The sequence below is a fragment of the Gossypium hirsutum genome, chromosome A05 (assembly GCF_007990345.1).
Source record: "Gossypium hirsutum isolate 1008001.06 chromosome A05, Gossypium_hirsutum_v2.1, whole genome shotgun sequence".
Classification (NCBI taxonomy): domain Eukaryota; kingdom Viridiplantae; phylum Streptophyta; class Magnoliopsida; order Malvales; family Malvaceae; genus Gossypium; species Gossypium hirsutum.
Window position 1 is genome coordinate 74,609,582 of NC_053428.1, and position 10,650 is coordinate 74,620,231.

A 10,650-nucleotide genomic window follows, 5' to 3' on the forward strand; every position below is an offset into this window, starting at 1 on the left:
GGGGATTTCAACAATAATGAGTTATGGGTTAATATTGAGGGTAAATTAATGAATGAGTTGTTAGGCTTAAGGGGGTTCACTAAGGGTTAATTATGAAGGTTGGCTTTTATGGAGTGAGTGGGTTAAACCTAAGTGCCTTTATCATTTTGACATATCAAATCAAATGGTGTGGTCTTGACATGCATAATCAAGCAAGTTCTAAAATAATAATTCAATACTGGTGCACTCATAATGAAAGTGAGCATGAAAGAAATAATAGATGCTCTAAAGGTTCAAGATGTCACAAAAATTATGGCTTTTTGATGTTTAAACTTGTGAATTCCAACTCAAACTAATACCTAGACTTGGGAAAACAACCTAAAAGTTTTTAATTCTTCAAAAATCAACTTATCATGCTTGATTCCTTAATGTCTTAAAGTTTAAGCAATCAATGCATAAATGCCTATGTTTTAATTCAAGACATATCAATAAAAATCATAAATTAGTCAAAATCCATTCTAATCATGGCATGAGAAGATCACATGAGAATAAGACAAAATTCAGGGATTTCTAATGACGATATAAAAGACCCCCCACGTTTAAGATGTACATTGCCCTCAATGTACAAAGATAGATATATTGAAAAGATAGATTGATAATCAAAAGATAGGTAGAGAAGTGAAGCTTCCTGAATAATGAATGAACTTTTTGAATTGAGATTATGGAGAATAATCGGCCAAAGAAATGATGAGGGTGAAGGAGGATACTCCGGTGGTGGTAGAGGTTGGGTTCCACAAATACTGCACCAAAAGAATATTATATCTCAAGTTGGCTATGGTCGTGGTCGAGCAGGACATGGCAGTCGTGGAGAACCTTTCCCAGTGGAGTTTCAAGTTCTTGAGTAATAGTGAGCTTTGGAGCTCTTTATAACAGTGATAGAATCAGGAACTCTTTTAGGAAATATATAAGGAATACTAAGTACTCATAATGAATTAGCCGAAATTAAAAATTGTAAAATAATAATTATAAAACCTAATAAAAATAAGGTCAAAGAAAAATAAAAAGTAGGCTTAAAATAAAATAAAAGTAAAAACATAAAATAATAAATAAATTTTTTTTAAACATCTTCATCGCTAGATGGTTGGCGAGGTGGGGGTGGCGATGAGATGTGGAAGTGCTGACAAATCTGCTGTAGAGTAGCATCAATGTTATCGAAGCGCTGAAAACACTACTGCTCGAATCAAGTAAGGCACTCAGAGATGTCAGTGTATGAAGCCGCCGCATGAACTGGACGAGAGGGTGGTGGTGGCTGAGACGGTGGGTCCTCATGACGTGGAGGGACATCATCAGTAATATCCTTGGGATCCTCCTCCTCGGTGGATTGGGCAAGGCGATACTAAGGAGGGTGGGTTCCTCGGCGCTTCTCGATCATCTTCATACTAAGCATGCTCGAGATGCCCTGTAGGGACATCTGGCCCATGAGAGTGAGGGAGGATGATTGGGCTCCTGTGTTGAGGAGCCCAAAGTGTCGAGCCAACCGAGTCACATAGGGCCCAATGGAGATGACCCCCTTCCTATGCCGGTTCGAGGATGATTGTAGGAGGTAGAGCTAGGGGCGAAGGCGTTCTAGCATCGTGAAGGAGAATGATGGATGTGGCGATTGAGAGTGTGGAGCTCATTCTCCTCCATGAACTCTTCCGTGTGAAGGCCCAGTGCAGTACCAAAATCTGGGATACTCAACTAGCAGACTAAACTGCCGAGGCAAAATTGGACCGTTCCTGGATCATCAAAACGGGTTATCATGGTCTGAAGATGAAATGCTGAGCAAAATTCCATCATGAGCTCGAGATACGTCGGCTCGACAATCTCGAAGAAAAGTACCCAAGGATCGGTGGTGAGGAGGGCCCGAATTGCATTAGCAAGTTGGACTTGTTCTAGCGCGGTCCAGTCAACACAGCGGCCCAGTTCCAAGGGTCGGGCCCGTAGAATCTGAAATAGTTCCTCCTGATTGCCTGGTGGAAATTGGAGGAAGGGGTGGCAAGTTTCTGCAGTAGGTCTCAAGGATGGCTCCCCTTTTCGTTTTTTCGAAATGGGGACGACAGTGTTCTTGCCATGTGAGGTAGACATAATGTACCTGTAATGGAAATTGAAGTGGAATGTGAATACTTTCCATGGGGCTTACATATTAACCTATACTATAACAACCAAAGTAAATGTGCTAAATAACCCTATGAGAATAAGTAATGGAGATATCTAAAGAATGAATTCGTGTGGGGTTAATAGCATGAACCCATAGAAACAATAACAATGAATGAATGTAGCCTAATATACTGACTAAGAAAAGAAAATGACCAAAACAAAGCTCAAAAACATAAATTTATCTACTATTGTGAACGTAAAATAGTCAAATGGAGCATAAAAATCATGAAAGAAATAAAATAATTTAAGAAGATTGAGATAAAAGAGTAAACAAACGCAAGAGGGAAGAGCTTAGGCGTAAAAAATGTGGTTGAAGGTGGCGCATGGGCATAGTAGGAGGCCGTGTGAATCTCAGCAGCTAGGGTTAGGGATTTTGGGTGAGGGAGATGATAAATAGTGAAGGGTATTTATAGATTTTGGGACACACGGCTAGGGAACACGCCTGTGTTCCCCAATTTCAACCCGTGTGTTTCGCATTTTTTTTTTTGAATTTGGGTGCGTCTGACATTTAGCCTATGCCCGTTTTCCTTGGGCGTGTGGGTGTACACGGTCGTGTCGCACAGCCGTGTCTGTCTTTGTTCGCTTCTCCCATGCCCGTGTATTAAGGTCCAGGCCCGTGTTGTTTTGGCAGGTTCGCCCACGGTTGCTCGGCACGGGCGTGTCGCACGCCCGTGTTAGTTTGACAGGTTCGGCCACGGTTTCAAGGCACGGGTGTGTTACACACTCGTGTTATTTTGGAAGATTTACCCATGGCCATGTCGCACGGCCGTGGCGACTTATCGCTTTTCGTGTTGGGGAAAAAGTTTGCCCTGTTTTTACATGGTTTATGGCACGCTCGTGTTCCTGGCCGTGTGGTCTTTAGAAAGCTTGCGTTCCATGATTCAGTGAGTATATTAGATGTTAAAAACTAAAATTTAAAGAAATTAATTCTGTTAGTGCTCGGGTTGCCTCCCGAGAAGCGCTTATTTATAGTCTAAGCTTGACTTACCTCTCTGGTGTGTGTTCATGGTGGCTCGAGGAGTTTACAATTCTTATCCCTACTTTCTATTTTATCAACATAAGGTTTAAGATGAGTATTGTTTACCTTAAAAGTGCCGAATTTGGGATGACTTACCTCGACTGTACCAAATGGGAAAATGCTAAGTACCAAAAGAGAAATTTCTTCATTCGGTTTGGCAGTGTCAATGTGAGGATCTGCGGCATCTAATGAAACTTTATCTCCAACCTTAAGTTGATTTGGTGAGGCATTGAGCTTGTTCTGGTGTAGTTTTGGTTCATCGTGTTTTCTCAGTTTAAATGTCAGCCATTCATCTAACTCCTCGATTTGTGACATTTGTTCTTTATGTGTAGATCCTTTGTTGTGGAGTGAACATGGCTTATGTGTGTCCTTCGAACTTATCTCCTGAAAAATAGGTTGCACCGTATGATCAGTCTTAGTAGAACAATTTGTACAATCACCTTCAATTTTCGATGTGTTGTTCTGGTTGCGAGCTTGAAGGGTGATTGTTTCGTCTCCTACACGAAGTGTGAGTTCACCTGTGCTAACGTCAATAATTGTTCTAGCAGTTGCTAAAAAGGGCCTTCCCAAAATTAAAGGAACGTTACTATCCTCTTCTATGTCTAAAACAACAAAATCAACTGGGAATATAAATTTGTCAATTTTAACGAGTACGTCTTCTATAATACCCCTAGGAAATCTGATAGTTTTATCTGCTAATTGAATGCTCACCCTAGTTTGTTTGGGTTTCCCTAGACCTAGTTGCTTAAACAATTTGTAAGGCATAACATTGATACTAGCCCCTAGATCAACCAACGCATTATTAACATCTAAACTACCAATTAAACAAGGAATCGTAAAACTCCCTGGATCTTTTAGTTTGTTCGGTAGCTTATTCTGAAGAATGGCTGAGCAAACTGTGTTCAGCTCCACATGTGACCTTTCATCTAACTTTCGTTTATTTGCTAGAAGCTCCTTTAAAAATTTGACTACGTTTGGCATCTGCGAAAGTGCTTCAATAAACGGTAAGTTAATATGTAGTTTCTGTAAAAGTTTAAGGAATTTACCTTGTTCATCTGAACGGTCTTTCCTTATCGCATTGGGGTATAACACACGAGGTTTATATTCTGGACTTACCAATATTTGTTCGTTTCGGCCTACCTCATTCTTACCTTCGCTTACCACCGATTTTGGCCTTGGTTTTGCCACTAACCCTTCCTCATCTTGAATGGCAATTGCGTTGAGTTACCCCCTTGGGTTAGATTCAATGTTGCTTGGCAGGCTAACTTGTGGTCATTCGAAAATCAACTTGACGAGCTGTCCAATCTGAGTTTCGAGCCCCTGGATTGATGCTTTTTGATTTTTGAGTACCGTCTCAGTATTCTGGAAATGAGTCTCTGGAGGGGGTGGTGGTTTCTAATTTCCTTGGCCTCCCCATGAAAAATTTGGGTGATTCCTCCAACCTGTATTGTAAGTATTGCTATAAAGATCGTTTTGAGATCGAGGATTATTACCCATGTAATTTAACTGCTCGTTCTCCATGTTGTGGCCATATGGTGGGTATTCTGAATTGCTCGATCCTTTGCTTGCTTCGCATTGCATTACTAGGTGAACCTATAAAGAGCCAAGAAAGCTATCAATTTTTTATTTAACAATTCTACCTGATTGGAAAGCATGGTGACTGAATCGACATTAAAAATGCTGGCTGCTTTTGTTGGCTTTGTCCTCATGACTTGCCACTGATAATTATTCAGTGACATTTCTTCTATAAATTCGTAAGCCTCTTCAGGTGTCTTGTTATTGATAGTTCCATCAGCGGCTACTTCAACCATTTGTCTAGTTGAGGGATTCAGGCCATTATGAAATGCTTGAACCTGTAGCCAGAGTGCTAACCCATGGTGAGGGCATCGTCTCAAGAGATTCTTGTATCTCTCCCATGTATCGTAGAGTGTCTCTAAATCCTCTGCACAAAAGAAGAGTTATCATTACGTAATTTAGCTGTTTTAGCCGGTGAAAAGTATTTTAATAGAAACTTTTCGGTTATTTGTTCCGAAGTAGTAATTGACCCTCGTGGTAACTAGTTCAACCACAGTTTAGCTTTGTTCCTTAACAAAAAGGGAAACAGCCGAAGACGTATGACATTATTAGAAACGTCATTGATTTTAAATGTATTGCAGAATTGCAGGAAATTCGCCAAATGAGCATTTGGATCCTCATCCTGCAAACCATCAAACTGATCAAACTGTTGTATCATTTGAATTGTGTTAGGTTTCAGTTCAAAATTATTTGCGGTAATAGCAGGTCTAACTATACTCGATTTAGTTCCTGTTAAAATAGGTTTATCATAATCATACATAGTGCGCGGAGCAGGATTTTGATTAACAGCAATCGCAGGAGGTAGCGAATTTTCTTGGTTTTCAGCCATCTCCTCGATTGTGGTTTGAATATCGTCCTTTGGCTCGTCCCCTATGTATCTTAAGCTTCGCCTTATTTCTCTTTGGTTTCTGTGAATTGTGCGATCGATCTCACTATCAAACAGTAATGGTCCTGATGGGTTTCTTCTGGTCATAACCTTGAAAAACCTGTCAGAAGAAAATAAATGAAGAATTAGAAAAGAAAATAAAAAATTAAATTGCAATAAAAGTAAAATGCCTAAAGTTATAAAAATCGAGTGTTCCTAATATCTTAGTTCCCTGGAAAAAGTGGCAAAAACTTGATTACGTGATATTCATGACAGGTTTTACATATTTATAATGAATCGTTCTTGAAACTAACTTTTATCACGATGAAGGCAAGTGTACCTATTGAACAGTAGTATAGCTTTAGCAAGACCGGATTATCGAACCCAAAGGAACTAAAAGTACTAGTATCAACTTTTTTGTTATTATCTAGCCTAAAAAATAAAAGGGTTTTGTTTATCTAGCTAATTAATTAAACTAAGAAATAAAAAAAAGAAATTTGGGGAAAATACTTTTTGGAAAACTCGATTGATTAAGACAATACCTAAGGAAAAATCCACCTAGACTTCACTTGTTATTTGACTCTGAATTGGATGATTTATTCATTCAACTTGTTTCGTAGAGATCCCTAAGTTATATTATTATCTCTCTCGAGACTAACAACGTCTAACCCTAGATTGAATAATTGAAATCTCTTTCTAATTAACGCCCTAGGGTTGCATTAAATCGATCTATGGATCCCCTTATTAGGTTTCATGCTAATCCGGCAAAATCTTGTCACCCTATCTCTAGGCGTGCAATCAACTCCGCTTAATTATGAAAAATTTACTCTTATACAGGGTCTATTCCTCCTCTGAATAAGAGCTTAACTCGAATCAATGTCCTGGAATATCAAAACAAGAATGAAAAACACATAATTAAGAAAAAGTCAAATATTTATCATACAATTCAGATAATAATAACAAGATCCGTCTTAGGTTTCATTCTCCTTAGATATTTAGGGGTTTTAGTTTATACTAGTGAAAGAAAACATCTCAAAAGAATAAAAATAACAAAACATAAGAAAACCCAAAACTCCTGAAGGAATTTGAAGGAAGATCTTCAGTCTTGATGGTGAATCCGGCTTCTGAGATGGATCAATCGACTCTCCTTGAACAATTCCTTGCTTTCTCCTGTGCGTGCCCCCTCTTCTCCTCTTCTAGGGTGTATTTATAGGCTTTGGAATGCCTAAGAGCCCTCAAAAGTGGCCTTTTCCGAATAGGACTCTGCTTGGGCTCGACAGGGACATGCCCGTGTGACACGCCCGTGTGACACGCCCGTGTGCGATTACTTCAGGCCATGGTCAATTCTGTTAAACAGGCACGGACGTGTGGTCTACCCGTGTGAGTCATGCTTCGATTCTGCCAAATTGACACGGCCGTGTGGTCTGCCCGTATGAGGAAGTCCAGGCTATGTTGATTTCGTACGTTGGCCCATTTTCTCTGTTTTTGGTCTATTTTTCGTTCCTTTCACTCTCCTATGCTCACCTAAGTATAAAACATGAAATTAAGGCATTAGGAGCATCGAATTCACCAAATCTAAGGAAAAATCATCTATAAAATGTGCTAAGCATGAGATAGAAATATGTATAAATTACGGTTTATCACCTATGGTGAGGGCACCTGCTCAAAAGGTCCTTGTATCTCTCCCATGCATCATAAAGTGTTTCTAAATCCATCTGCATAAAAGAAGAGATATCATTACGTAATTTGGCTGTTTTAGCCGGCAGAAAATATTTTAATAAAAATTTTTCGATCATTTATTTCCAAGTAATGATTGATCGTTGTGGTAACGAGTTCAACCACTGTTTAGCTTTGTTCCTTAATGAAAAAGGGAATAACCGAAGACAAATGACATCATCAGAAATGCCATTGATTTTATATGTATCGCAAAACTCTAGAAAATTTTCCAAGTGAGCATTTGGGTCCTCATCCTGCAAACCATCAAACTGAAAAAATTGCTGTATCATTTGAATTGTGTTAGGTTTCAGTTCAAATTTATTTGCAGCAATAGCAAACCTAACTATACTTGACTCAGTTCCTGTTAAAGTAGGTTTAGCATAATCATACATAGTGCGTGGAGCAGGATTCTGATTTACTGGATTAGCGGCAATCGCAGGAGGTAGCGGATTTTCCTGGTTTTCAGCCATCTCCTCGGTTGTGGTTGAAGTACCATCCTCTTGCTCTTCCTCTGTGTATCTTAAGCTTTGCCTTATTTCTCTTCGATTTCTGCGAACTGTGTGATCGATCTCATTATCAAACTTAATGGTCTTGACGGGTTTCTTCTAGTCATACACTATAAAAACCTGCCAGGAGCGAATAAAAGAAAAAATTAGAAAAGAAAATAAAAATTTAAATTGCAAATAAGGTAAAATGACTAAAGTAATAAAAATCGAATGTTCCTAGTATCTTAGGTCCCTGGCAACGGTGCTAAAAACTTAATACATGATATTCGTGACAGGTTTTAAAAATTTATAATTAATCGTTCTTGAAGGCAAGTGTACCTATCGAACAGTAGTATAGCTTTAGCAAGACCGGATTGTCAAACCCAAAGGAACCAAGAGTACTAGTAATTACATTCTTTTTATTATCTAGCCTAAAAATTAAAGGATTTTTTTATCTAAACTAATTAACTAAACTAAGGGTGCAGAGAAAGAAATTTGGGGAAAATACTTTTAGAAAATTTGATTGATTAAGACAATACCCAAGGTAAAATCCACCTAGACTTCACTTGTTATTTAACTCTGAATCAAACGATTTATTCATTTGACTTGATCCCTAGAAATCCCTAAGTTATATTATTATCTCTCTCGAGACTAATAACGTCTAACCCTAGGTTAATTAATTGAAATCTCTTTCTAATTAACACCTAGTGTTGCATTAACTCGATCTATGAACTCCCTTATTAGGTTTCACCCTAATCCGGCAAAATCTTGTCACCCTATCTCTAGGCGTGCAATCAACTCTGCTTAATTATGACAAATTTACTCTTAGAAAGGGACTTTTCCTCCTCTGAATAAGCGCATTAACTTGAATCAATATCCTGGAATATTAAGACAAGAATTAAGAACACATAATTAAGAACAAGTTAAATATTTATCGTACAATTCAGATAATAATAACAAGATCCATCTTAGGTTTCATTCCCCTTAGGTATTTAAGGGGCTTAGTTCATAATTATAAAAGAAAACATCTTAGAAGAATAATGATTACAAAAAGTAAAGTAAACCCAAAACCCCTGAATGGAAATTGAAGGGAGATCTTCAGTCTTGACAATGAATCCAGCTTCTGAGATGGATCAATCGACTTCCCTTGAGTAATTCCTTGCCTCCTACTCCGTGTGTCTCGTCTAAGTGCCTCCTCAGGTGTTTAAATAGGATTTAGAATGCCTAAGAGCCCTCAAAAGTGGCCTTTTCTGAATAGGACTATACTTGGGCTCGATGAGACACGCCAGTGTGCGATTGCTCCAGCCCGAGGTCAAGGTTGTTAAATTGGCACGGGCGTGTAGTCTACCCGTGTAAGTCGTGCATCAATCTTGCCAACTAGACATGGCCGTGTGGCTTACCCGTGTGAGGAAGTCCAGGCCGTGTTGATTTCCCATGTGGGTCCATTTTCTCCGTTTTCGGCTCGTTTCTCGCTCTTTTTACTCTCCTATGCTCACCTAAGTATAAAACATGAAATTAAAGAATTAGGAGCATCGAATTCACCAAATCTAAGGAGAAACCATCCATAAATGTGCTAAGCATGGGATAAAATATGTATAAATTATGGTTTATCAAAAACCCCGTGTTCCTATCAGCTAATTTCAGCCAATTTACCTAATCTCATTGTTCCCAAAACAACTTGAATTTATCAATCTCCAAATTCATCTCCAATTTTTCACTCATAAGCTCTATCAAATTTTCATCCCTATCCACCATATCAAGATTCATGATCCGATCACGCAAACTCTACATTCTCCCACCTCTTCTATAACAACCCATTTTGAGTCAAATCAAAACAGTGGTTTCGGGACCACAAATCCAAAGTAAAAATTAGTATTTATTATTATTATTTTAATGTCAGTGGCACGATAATATTATTGTGTGAAATTTTCGTTAAAGAATTTTATCATTTGAATGGTTAATTTGATAAAAAAGACTTAATCGCGTAAAGTGCAAAATTAGTGTTTTGTTAGTTAAGAGTTTCGAATAGCTTTGGATTTTAAATATGATGGCCTTAAATGGTAATTAGACCATTTTTTATTTGACTGGACAATGATAGACGTGGTAAGGTGAAATTTTAATGTTATTTAGTAAGGATAATTAAGTAAATTAGTAATTCAAATTGAAATAACTTAAGCAAAATGTGTCCATCTTCTTCATTTGATGATTCTAAGCCAAAAATACCAAGGGAAGCCATAGCTAAGGTTTGGCCAAGCTATTTTCTCTGCATTAGTATGTATTTTTAATCCGTTTTTAATAATTTCTATGTTTTTGAGATCGTTACAGCTTGGTCTAGCTAGCCCAAGGACTCTTTTGCAAAACTGTTAAAGATTTTGAATGATGCCATTGATGAATACATGTGTTATTTGATGTTTGATGATAGATTATGAATTTTTTTTGTGAATTATACAAGTTTTATAAAGTGATTTTTAGTGAAAATGAAAATTGGGGATTAAATTGTGAAATGTAGAAACTTTGTGGTTAATATGTGAAATAAATGAAAAATATGGTCTGATAGGGATATAATAGTAATTTGGCTAGCATGGGTTAGTCCTAAATTGCATTAATTTATGTTTTTATGAAATAAGGACTAAATTGTAAAAGTGGGAAATAATAGGGGCAAATGTGTAAAAGTGCTTTAAAGTGTGTTTTGGACTAAATTGAATAGAGGGATTATTAAATAAGCTAAATTTGATATCATATAGATCAAGAAAAGCGAAACTCAGAGTTAGTTCGGGAGAAAAACAAAGTTATCGACTAATCTACTTGTGTCG

General features: G+C 37.8%; 2 non-coding genes across 2 annotated transcripts; both read left to right on the plus strand.

Annotated features, from left to right (window-relative positions):
• The first annotated feature begins 5,065 nt into the window (after positions 1 to 5,065).
• Positions 5,066 to 5,171, plus strand: LOC121230148 (small nucleolar RNA R71). The gene has a single exon (XR_005928100.1). It is a non-coding gene; the product is annotated as a small nucleolar RNA R71 (small nucleolar RNA).
• Positions 5,172 to 7,278: 2,107 nt separating this feature from the next.
• Positions 7,279 to 7,384, plus strand: LOC121229795 (small nucleolar RNA R71). The gene has a single exon (XR_005927752.1). It is a non-coding gene; the product is annotated as a small nucleolar RNA R71 (small nucleolar RNA).
• The last annotated feature ends 3,266 nt before the right edge of the window (positions 7,385 to 10,650 follow it).